Raw genomic sequence first — 12,410 nt, 5'->3', positions numbered from 1 at the left:
TTGCCATGACCACATCCTGCATGTTATAATGTAATCTACCATATGTGCTATGGAAGAAAACTATGGAGAATGCTCATTCTTCAGGATCAAGGCCAAATTCCCTAACCTGACATTTTATAGCTCTTCACAATTTGGCCCCAATCATCTTCCCTACTTCTGCTTGCATAATCTTTGTGCTAACAAGAAGACAGCAATAACCACAAAGTCTAAATTCTTTATTGCTCACGTATATAACTTATGCCTATTATTTTTCCCGCACTCTACCTTTGCCATGTTGTTCCCCGTGCTCAGAAAGCTTTATTTCCGAGCTTTAGAGGTCTAAAGGTCAGGTGTAAAAGTCATCACCTTCATGAAAATTTGACTCTTCTCTCAAGCCAGAAGTAAATGCTTTGCACTCTAAAACTTAATAGTATTTTACTTACTCCTCTGGGAGGGTCAGGTAATACTTTCTGCTTAATCTTCTAGCTTTAAAAGTAATATTTTAATCATACACTAGAATATTAGCCACTTGAAAGTATGAGCTATTTATTTGTATTCCCCCTCAATGCTTGGCACATGGTTCGTATTCAAGAAAATACTAAAAGAGACTTTATAAGGTCTTTGTTAAGTTTATTCATTGGTTTGACATGTCTCCCTGCAAACCTGGCACTTTTCCTTTATAAGACTTTTCTTAAATCATTTATTCAAGTATTAAGTCAAACTAACCTTAGCACATTTTCCCCAGGAATACCACTGTTACCATTTCTCCATTCAAAGAGAAGAAAATTTATCTCTACACTTAGTTTTCTATTTCTTAGCTAATGCCATTTTTCTCTCAATCCTCTGATGGCTGGGAGAAAAAATCTTACTGTGGAAATGTTTTAATTACAGCAGATATAATGTTCTTGTACTTATCAATTACCTCAAGAAAAGTAGTGAAATAGTTAAGTACATTTTTTCTGTTAAAGAAACTATACTCACTTTCTCATAGCATGTTGCAGAATCAAAAAGCCACATCTCCTGATTTCCAGCTCAACATTGACCTTGCTAATCCACTAAATCTGCAGCCTGTGATAGAAGTAAGGTCAGTTCAGCTTGGGTGGGGCTGGGCCTGACACAGGGTTGAGAAAGTGCTTCAGAAAAAGAAAATAATTTCAAAATGGAATCATAATCCCATAATGTCTGTTACTGCAGAGGGCAGGAGGGACTAAGAGAGGTCACTTAATTAATTCCTTTGTCCCGGGGACAGGAATACAACTAACCTCTTCTGAAATACTGGTTTATTTTCTTTAGCCCTCTGAAAACAAGGAATCTGGAGTGTATACCATGGTTTCATTTTTTTTCCCCACAGATTTTACTTCCCTGTGCTTATTAGCAACAGGAAAATTTGTCCACAAGCTCCCTCTGACAGAAGAGGTATGCTGAACCCAATTTCCTGAGTTATAACCTTGAGTTTGGCATAAAATTTTTGATAATTTGATCCACTTGGCCTTTTAGTAATTGAAGTATAAGCATTTATTTTCCACCAAAGGAACTTAATTTTCTAAGACTGAAATTGAAAATTTTGATAAAAAGTGAGAGACACCTAACTATTTCCCGTTGTGAAAAGAGAAAAGATGCAAAGTAGTAGTTTCTAGCAAACGTTTGGTGTGCACCAATGCCTTCTACTGCTCCTCAATGACTACAAGTTTAGAAAAGTGAAGGTATTTTCCCAGGAAGATAAAACACTTAAGTTAACTCAAAGCAACTTTTGATTACTTCTCCAAAGGGGAGATGGAATACTAAAATCTTCCAAGGTTCTCCTCAACTTTAGCAAGATGCATTTATGTGATAGAAGACATTTGGTATTTAGGATACCATGGAGACGACATTCCTAAAACTGCTGATTTACAATGGAGGTAAAGGAATTTGTCACAAACAATATGATTTTCTCACATTGGCGGGTTTTCATAAATCATCTCTTATTGCAGACTCCATGGACACCTGTCATAGAGAAGACTGAAGGTCTTTTTCAGTCTCACAATGGAGTTTGTTTCTCAAAGGCAGAAACTATTAGCAGAATTTTCAAGGAGAAAGGACAGTCTTTGTTCCAAATCTCCTTAGATCATCAAAATATGAAAGAAGGAATCATGTCGTTGAATACTGTGCACATGTACACAAGTTCCCTCGCTCTCACTCTTTCTAATACACACACACACACACACACACACACACTTCTACTGCCCTGTCCTTTGTCAACCAGTTCAATATTTCAGACCCAAATGAGGTGAGCTCAGGGAAAGAAAGATTCACACTGAAGTGCGAAAACATTCCAGGAAGAAAAAGACAGATCTGTTTAAGAGCACAAATACACCCAATAAACCATGGTGAGCTTGGTGGGGTGACTGCTCTCCCTTCTGGCAGCTTTGTAATTACTCTCTCAACACAGCAACAACTTTCTTTGGAAACAGACACTCTATATGCAAGACAATTACAGCACGAGGTATCACTTCTGGTCAAAGCCCAGGGTACATATGTCACAATCCATTAGATAGGAGATAGAGCTGAGCAGCCTGAAGTTTATTAAACCCAAGGATCACTTTTCCTAATCACTTTTCTCAAGGTCTCCCAAGGGCAGTCATCGACTAGTTCTAATAGTCTATCAATCCAGTCTGCAAATTATTCTTTTCAAGTCCAGACTTTATGAATTATTAATCTGATCTATGGGATCTGGTCATTCTCAATTCAGCATCCCCCAAACAATCTTCTAATCCTTTGTTACAGCTCACAATTGGAAATTCTCAGAAGACACTACAATGATGAATTTTATTTCACTTTACCCTGTAAGAATCTCATTTGTCTGGATTATGTTTGAGCCCTCTAGAGTATATCTTGGGAAGTTCAGGTAGACAGAACAATGATACAAAAGTGTAGAAGACATTCTTGCTCTTTGGCATTCCTGAGACCTCCCTTATCTGAAATACCTAAGATATATCTCCTTTATATGTACCTTTTTCATAGTTAAGTATGTAATACCTTGAATTATCCTCTAATTGGTTCACATGTAAAAGCATCGTTTTCCCAATTAGTCTATAAGGGAAGAGGTGAAGTCTGGAATGGTCTCATTTTGCCAGCAGTGATGTGCTGGAGCTGGCTTGTACAAGCTGGTGAGAGCCAACTTTTAACTTTTCAGAAAATCCTGCCAGCCATTTTAACAACCTAAGATATATAGATTTACAATTAAATAAATTACCTTAAAAGCAAAGGTCATAAATACTCAAAACATATCACCCCTTAATTATTTTACTATTATCTGTAGTCTTGAGGTTATTACAATCTAATGTATTTTTATGTTCAAAATATGATATAATGGAGTGCTGCTATGCATCTTTTCAGAAATTCATTTTCACTAGCTTCACATTCAATGACTTCACTTGGTAGCTTGGCCATGGCTGAAGTAATTGTACCACAGAAATCAGCAAATACTAGAAATCAGTGTTCTCCCCTTTCCCCCACAAAAGTGGTTGTTAAACATTTACCAGCATACCACTGATCATTGTTAAAATCATCTAAGCAATTAAAGGTTCAGAATCATCTTCCAGAAAGTGGAAAAGGAAACCACAATACTAGAGAAATCAATCACTGACTCACTCATTCTCTCCTCCCTCACCATTCTGAGGACAGCTGTTCCATGCACAGCTTTTGCTTGTTTGAAGCCATCTTTTACACTGGGTGACCTTGACTTTGTTTTTTAAAATTCTCTGGGCCTCATTTTGTACAAAGAGTGAGACCACAATCCAAGCTGCAATCATCAGAAGTCTGACACAATCATGTGCTCTTCTTTGAGCACTCCAAATGAGTTCCCATATTAATAAAAATTGCTAACATTTTTTGAGCACTCACTGTAGGCTGAGCACTGCATGAGGTACTTTCTGTACTATTTCATTTGACTCTAACAACTTGATAAAGTAGGTATAACTCTTGCACTTCGTAGATGAAAAAACACACTTGGCCTAAGTAACTTGCTTGTTCACATAAATAGCAAGTGGCAGAGCTAGGCAAGACTGGTTCTAGGACCCCCCCTCTTAACTAGTTCACAAAAATGTAACTAACCCATGTCAGTAAAAAATGTTTAGGCCTCAACAAGGAAGTAATAGTCAAAGTCTTAGAAACTTTAGGAACATTGGTGAGAACAAGGAAAACACCACCATTAAAGGTGTTTTTAGTTTTCTGATACTTGATTGGTTGCCAGATTTCTAATGATTGGGGAACCGATAAGAGACTCAGGAAGATTCTAAAAAAATCCTCTGAATGTTCCAGTTGACCTGAAGATTCATTATTTAGAGAGACCACAATCAGGACAGGGGAAAAGATCTTCCCAGTCCATTCCAGCTGATCAAATGTTGCTCACCTCATACGTTTGTTTCTAGGCAGCAAATAAGACATTGATCAACTCAGGAGACACCCTTCAGGAAGGAAAGAGAATGGACATCCTGAGTACACCGAGGAACACGTAACAGAGAGAAAAATGAGCATACTTAGCCTGGAGAAAAGTTGAGAGATACATCAGAACTATTTGCAAACATTTGATAAGCTGTCATGTAAGAAAGACACTAGACTTACTTTGACCTTAACAGCAGAATTAGATTCAACTTAGAAAAGTTAAAGAAAGGACTATTTTAAGAAAGAAGATTCTAATGATTAGAGTTATTGAAAAACAAAGTGATCTTTATATGGTATTAAGTTTTCTGTACGATTGGAGGTGTTAAAACAGGGCTGAGTAATCCTGGCACAAGAGATTCAGGATGGTCTTTGAGGTCATTTCAAACTGTGATAGTTCCCTGTTCTAGGTAGAAAGAGACTGAATTGAGATTGTCACCCTTAATCACTCCCAGCCAGACATCTTCAATCACATATAATCCAGGTTTCCCAAAAACAAGCTCCTTGGGCAGTTCCTTTTCAAAGGCCTGCCCTGAATAGGTGACATGGACGGTGGGTACAGAAGAAACAAATCAGAGTGGAAAGAGCTGAAAAAAGCCATTATCTAAGCTGAGCAAAGGCAACTCTGACCTCGGAGGTGGCTGTTTTCACCAGGTAATATAAAATGTTAGGCAGTTGTGGGAAATGTTAGAGGAAAGAATGTCTGATGAAAAAGAAAAGGAGAGGAGACTTCCCTGGTGGTCCAGTGGTTAAAACTTCACCTTCCAATGCAGGGGGTGCAGGTTTGATCCCTGGTTGGGGAGCTAAGATACCACATGCCTCATGCCCAAAAAACCAAAACATAAAAAAACAGAAGCAATATTGTAACAAATTCAATAAAGACTTTAAAAAATGGTTCACATCAAAAAAAAAAAAAAAAAAAAAGAAAGAAAGAAAGAAAATGAGAAAATAGTCAAAGAAGAGGAATACAAGTTAGTTAGAAAGACTTTCCACTTTCATTGCTGCATTATTCATAAAACTTAAGGTATGGAAACAATCTAAATGTCCATTGACAGATAAATGGATAAAGAAAATGTGATATATACACACATTCCTGCCATATGCAGCAACACAGATGAACTTGGAGGACATTATGCTAAGTAAAATAAGCCAGTCACAGAAGGACAAATACCGTATAATTCCACTTTTACGAGGAATAGAAATTAGTAAAACTCACAGAAACAGGGAGAAGAATGGTGGGTGTCAAGGGCTGTGGGGAGGTGGAAACTGAGAGTTGCTGTTCAAAGGGTATAAAGTTTCAGTTATGCAAGATAAGTTCTGGAGATCTGCTGTATAACAATGTGTCTATAGTTAACAACTTAACTGTATGGTGTACATAAAAGAGGGCAGATGTCATATTAAGTGTTCTAACCACAATAAACAACAACAACAAAATGACTTTTCAAATGATACAAATGAACTTATTTACAAAACAGAAATAAACTCACAGATGTAGAAACAAACTTACAGTTACCAAAGGGGAAAGGGGGTGGAGGGAGGGATAATATGTAGAAAAAATATATATATATATACACACATATACATATATATATATATACATATATATTATTTTTCAGATTATTTTCCATTATAGGTTATTACAAGATATTAAATACAGTCCCCTGTACTATACAGTAGGTCCTTGTTTTTAATCTATTTTATAAATATATATATATATATATTCCATTGCTGTACATCTGAAACTAACACAACATTGTAATCAACTATACTTCAATAAACAATTAAAAATAAAGATTTTTCAAGTCAATGGAATATCAATTCCAGAAAATGTATCCTGAGGAGTGGGAATGTGGTGTATTTCCTATTTATAACAGGAAAGTTAGCAAAAGGTAGCAATAGAATGTACCTTGTTCCTCAATGTATACTTTTTAAACCTTGGATGAATACTACATATAACTGTTATCAAGAGAAGACTGGTTTTCCTTACAGTATTTCTTTGGCAACTTCTTAATTGTTGCTTTTAGCATCTCGTTGCTCTGGTCAGTAAGTGTACTATTGTAGTCATAAGTGTACATCCTAATTATTCTAAGCCATAAATACAGTAACACCGGAGGAACAAAGATGGCAGAGTAGAAGGACATGTTCTCGCTCCCTCTTGCGAGAACACTAGAATAACAACTAGCTGCTGGACAATCATCGACAGGAAGATAATGGAACTCACCAAAAAGGATACCCCACATCCAAAGACAAAGGAGAAGCCTCAGTGAGATGGTAGGAGGGGCACAATCACAGTAAAATCAAATCCCATAAATGCTGGGTGGGTGACTGACAGACTGGAGAACACTTAGAACACAGAAGTCCACCCACTGGAGTGAGGTTCTGAGCCCCACGTCAGGCTTCACGGCCTGGGGGTCCGGCAACAGGAGGAGGAATTCCTAGAGAATCAGACTTTGAAGCCTAGTGGGAATTGAGTGCAGAATTTTGACAGGACTGGGGGAAACACAGACTCCAAACTTGGAGGGCACACACAAAGTAGTGTGGGCATCAGGACCCAGGGGAAGGAGCAGTGACCCCAGGAGAGACTGAACCAGACCTACCTGCTAGTGTTGGAGGTTCTCCTGCAGAGGCCGGGGTGACTGTGGCTCACCAAAGGGACAAGGACACTGGCAGCAGAAGTTCTGGGAGGTACTCCTTGGTGTGGGCCCTCCCAGAGTCTGTCATTAGCCCCACCAAAGAGCCTAGGTAGGCTGCAGTGTTGGGTTGCCTCAGGCCAAACAACCAACAGGGAGGGAACCTAGCCCCACCCATCAGCAGTCAAGCAGATTAAAGTTTTACTGAGCTCTGCCCACCAGAGGAACAGTCAGCTCTACCCACCATCAGTCCCTCCCATCAGGAAACTTACACAAGCCTCTTAGACAGCCTCATCCACCAGAGCGCAGACAGCAGAAGTAAGAAGAAATACAATCCTGCAGCCTGTGGAACAAAACCCATATTCACAGAAAGATAGACAAGATGAAAAGGCAGAGGGCTATGTACCAGATGAAGGAACAGGATAAAACCCCAGAAAAACAACTAAATGAAGTGGAGATAGGCAACCTTCCAGAAAAAGAATTCAGAATAATGATAGTGAAGATGATCCAGGACCTTGGAAAAAGAATGGAGGCAAAGATCAAGAACATGCAAGAAATGTTTAACAAAGACCTAGAAGAATTAAAGAACAAACAAACAGAGATGAACAATACAATAACTGAAATGAAAACTACACTAGAAGGAATCAATAGCAGAATAACTGAGGCAGAAGAACGGATAAGTGACCTGGAAGACAGAATGGTGGAATTCACTGCTGCAGAACAGAGTAAAGAAAAAAGAATGAAAAGAAATGAAGACAGTCTAAGAGACCTCTGGGACAACATTAAATGCAACAACATTCACACTATAGGGGTCACAGAAGGAGAAGAGCGAGAAAAAGGACTCGACAAAATATTTGAAGACATGATAGTCAAAAACTTCCCTAACATGGGACAGGAAATAGCCACCCAAGTCCAGGAAGCGCAAAGAGTCCCATACAGTATAAACCCAAGGAGAAACACCCCGAGACACACACTAATCAAACTGGCAAAAATTAAAGACAAAGAAAAATTATTGAAAACAGCAAGGGAAAAATGACAAATAACATACAAGGGAACTCCCATAAGGTTAACAGATGATGTCTCAGCAGAAACTCTACAAGCCAGAAAGGACTGGCATGATATACTTAAAGTGATGAAAGGGAAGAACCTACAACCAAGATTACTCTACCCGTCAAGGATCTCATTCAGACTTGAAGCAGAAATCAAAAGCTTTACAGACAAGCAAAAGCTAAGAGAATTCAGCATCACCAAACCAGCTCTACAACAAATGCTAAAGGAACTTCTCTAAGTGGGAAACACAAGAGAAGAAAAGGACATACAGGGCTTCCCTGGTGGCACAGTGGTTGAAAGCCTGCCTGCTGATGCAGGGGACACGGGTTCGTGCCCCAGGCCGGGAAGATCCCACATGCTGTGGGGTGGCTGCGCCTGTGAGCCATGGCTGCTGAGCCTGCGCGTCCGGAGTCTGTGCTGTGCAGTGGGAGAGGCCAAAACAATGAGAGGCCCATGTACTGCAAAAAAAAAAAAAAAAAAAAAAAAAAAAAAAAAAAAGACGTACAAAACAAAAGCCACAACAATTAAGAAAATGGTCATAGGAACATACATATCAATAATTACTTTAAACGTGAATGGATTAAATGCTCCAACCAAAAGACACAGGCTTGCTGAATGGATACAAAAACAAGACCCATATATATGCTGTCTACAAGAGACCCACTTCAGACCTAGGGACACATACAGACTGAAAGTGAGGGGATGAAAAAAGATATTCCATGCAAATGGAAATCAACAGAAAGCTGGAGTAGCCATACTCATATCAGATAAAACAGACTTTAAAATAAAGAATGTTGGGCATCCCTGGTGGCGCAGTGATTGGGAGTCCACCTGCCGATGCAGGGGACACGGGTTCATGCCCCCGTCTGGAGGATCCCACATGGCATGGAGTGGCTGGGCCCGTGGGCCATGGCTGCTGGGCCTGTGGGTCTGGAGCCTGTGCTCCATGGCAGGAGAGGCCACAACAGTGAGAGGTCCGTGTAACGCAAAAAAAAATAAAGAAAAAATGTTACAAGAGACAAGGAAGGACATTACATAATGATCAAGTGATCAATCCAAGAAGGTATAACAATTATAAATACACATGCACCCAACATACGAGCACCTCAATACTTAAGGGAACTGCTAATAGATATAAAAGAGGAAATCAACAGTAACACAATAATAGTGGGGGATTTTAACACCTCACGTCCACCAATGGACAGACCATCCAAAGTGAAAATAAATAAGGAAACAGAAGCTTTAAATGACACAATAGACGAGATAGATTTAAATGATATTTATAGGACACTGCATCCAAAAACAGCAGATTACACTTTCTTCTCAAGTGCGCATGGAACATTCTGCAGGATAGATCACATCTTGGGTCACAAATCAAGCTTCAGTAAATTTAAGAAAATTGAAATCATATCAAGAATCTTTTCTGACCACAACGCTGTGAGATTAGAAATGAATTACAAGGGAAAAAAACGTAAAAAACACAAACACAGGGAGGCTAAAAAATGAGTTACTAAATAACCAAGAGATCACTGAAGGAATCAAAGAGGAAATTAAAAAATACCTAGAGACAAATGACAATGAAAACATGATGATCCAAAACCTATGGGATGCAGCAAAAGCAGTTCCAAGAGGGAAGTTTATAGCTATACAAGCCTACCTCAAGAAACAAGAAAAATCTCAAATAAAATATCTAACCGTACAGTTAAAGGAACTAGAGAAAGAAGAACAAACAAAACCCAAAGTTAGCAGAAGGAAAGAAATCATAAAGATCAGAGCAGAAAAAAATGAAATAGAAGCAAAGAAAACAATAGCAAAGATCAATAAAACTAAAAGCTGGTTCTTTGAGAAGATAAACAAAATTGATAAACCATTAGCCAGACTCATCAAGAAAAAGAGGGAGAGGACTCAAATCAATAAAATTAGAAATGAAAAAGAAGTTAAAACAGACACCACAGAAATACAAAGCATCCTAAGAGACTACCACAAGCAACTCTATGCCATTAACATGGACAACCTGGAAGAAATGGACAAATTCTTAGAAAGGTATAACCTTCCAAGACTGAACCAGGAAGAAATAGAAAATATGAACAGACCAATCACAAGTAATGAAATTGAAACTGTGATTAAAAATCTTCCAACAAACAAAAGTTAAGGACCAAATGGCTCCACAGGTGAATTCTATCAAACATTTAGACAAGAGCTAACACCCATCCTTCTCAAACACTTCCAAAAAATTGCAGAGGAAGGAACACTCCCAAATTCATTCTATGAGGCCACCATCACCGTGATTCCAAAACCAGACAAAAATAATACAAAAAAAAGAAAATTACAGAGCAATATCACTGATGAATACAGATGCAAAAATCCTCAACAAAATACTAGCAAACAGAATGTAACAACACATTAAAAGGATCATACACCATGATCAAGTGGGATTTATCCCAGGGATGCAAGGATTCTTCAATATATGCAAATCAATCAATGTGACACACCATATTAACAAATTGAAGAATAAAAACCATATGATCATCTCAATAGATGTAGAAAAAGCTTTTCACAAAATACAACACACATTTATGATAAAAACTCTCCAGAAAGTGGGCATAGAGGGAACCTACCTCAACATAATAAAGGTCATATACGACAAAACCCACAGCAAACATCATTCTCAATGGAGAAATACTGAAAGCATTTCTTCGAAGATCAGGAATAAGATAGGGATGTCCACTCTCACCATTATTATTCAACATAGTTTTGGAAGTCCTAGCCACGGCAATCAGAGAAGAAAAAGAAATAAAAGGAATACAAATTGGAAAAGAAGCAGTAAAACTGTCACTGTTTGCAGATGAGATGATACTATACATAGAGAATCCTAAAAATGCCACCAGAAAACTACTAGAGTTAATCAATGAATTTGGTAAAGTTGCAGGATATAAAATTAATGCACAGAAATCTGTTGCATTCCTATACACCAGTGATGAAAAATCTGAAAGAGAAATGAAGGAAACACTTGCATTTACCATTGCAACAAAGAGAATAAAATACCTAGGAATAAACCTACCTAGGGAGACAAAAGATCTGTATGCAGAAAACTATAAGACACTGATGAAAGAAATTAAAGATGATACCGAGAGATGGAGAGATATACCATGTTCTTGGAGTGGAAGAATCAACATTGTGAAAATGACTATACTACCCAAAGCAATCTACAGATTCAATGCAATCCCTATCAAATTACCAATGGCATTTTTACAGAACTAGAACAAAAAACTCTTAAAATTTGTATGGAGACACAAAAGACCCCGAATAGCCAAAGCAGACTTCAGGGGGAAAAACGGAGCTGGAGGAATCAGACTCCCTGACTTCAGACTATACTACAAAGCTATAGTAATCAAGACAATATGGTACTAGCACAAAAAAAGAAACATAGATCAATGGAACAAGATAGAAAGCCCAGAGATAAACCCACGCACCTATGGTCAACTAATCTATGACAAAGGAGGCAAGGATATACAATGGAGAAAAAACAGTCTCTTCAGTAAGTGGCACTGGGAAAACTGGACAGCTACATGTAAAAGAATGAAATTAGAACAGTCCCTAACACCATACACAAAATTAAACTCAAAATGCATTCGAGACCTAAATGTAAGACCGGACACTATAAAACTCTTAGAGGAAAACATAGGAAGAACCCTCTTTGACATAAATCACAGCAAGATCTTTTTTGATCCACCTCCTAGAGTAATGGAAATAAAAACAAAAATAAACAAATGGGACCTAATGAAACTTCAAACCTTTTGCACAGCAAAGGAAACCATAAACAAGATGAAAAGATAGCCCTCAGAATGGGAGAAAATATTTGCAAACGAATCAACAGGAAACGGATTAATCTCCAAAATATTTAAACAGCTCATGCAGCTAATATTAAAGAAACAAACAACCCAATCCTAAAATAGGCAGAAGACCTAAATAGACATTTCTTCAAACAATACATACAGATGTCCAAGAAGCACATGAAAAGCTTCTCAACATCACTAATTATTAGAGAAATGCAAATCAAAACTACAATGAGGTATCACCTCACACCAATTAGAATGGGCATCATCAGAAAATCTACAAACAACAAATGTTGGAGAGGGTGTGGAGAAAAGGGAACCCTCTTATACTGTTGGTGGGAATGTAAATTGATACAGCCACTATGGAGAGCAGTATAGAGTTGCCTTAAAAAACTAAAAATAGAATTACGATATGACCCAGCAATCCCACTACTGGGCATATACCCAGAGAAAACCATAATTCAAAAAGACACGTGCACCCCAATGTTCATTGCAG

Source organism: Hyperoodon ampullatus (genome assembly GCF_949752795.1).
Source record: "Hyperoodon ampullatus genome assembly, chromosome: 5".
Classification (NCBI taxonomy): domain Eukaryota; kingdom Metazoa; phylum Chordata; class Mammalia; order Artiodactyla; family Ziphiidae; genus Hyperoodon; species Hyperoodon ampullatus.
This window is presented reverse-complemented; position numbering follows the sequence as displayed.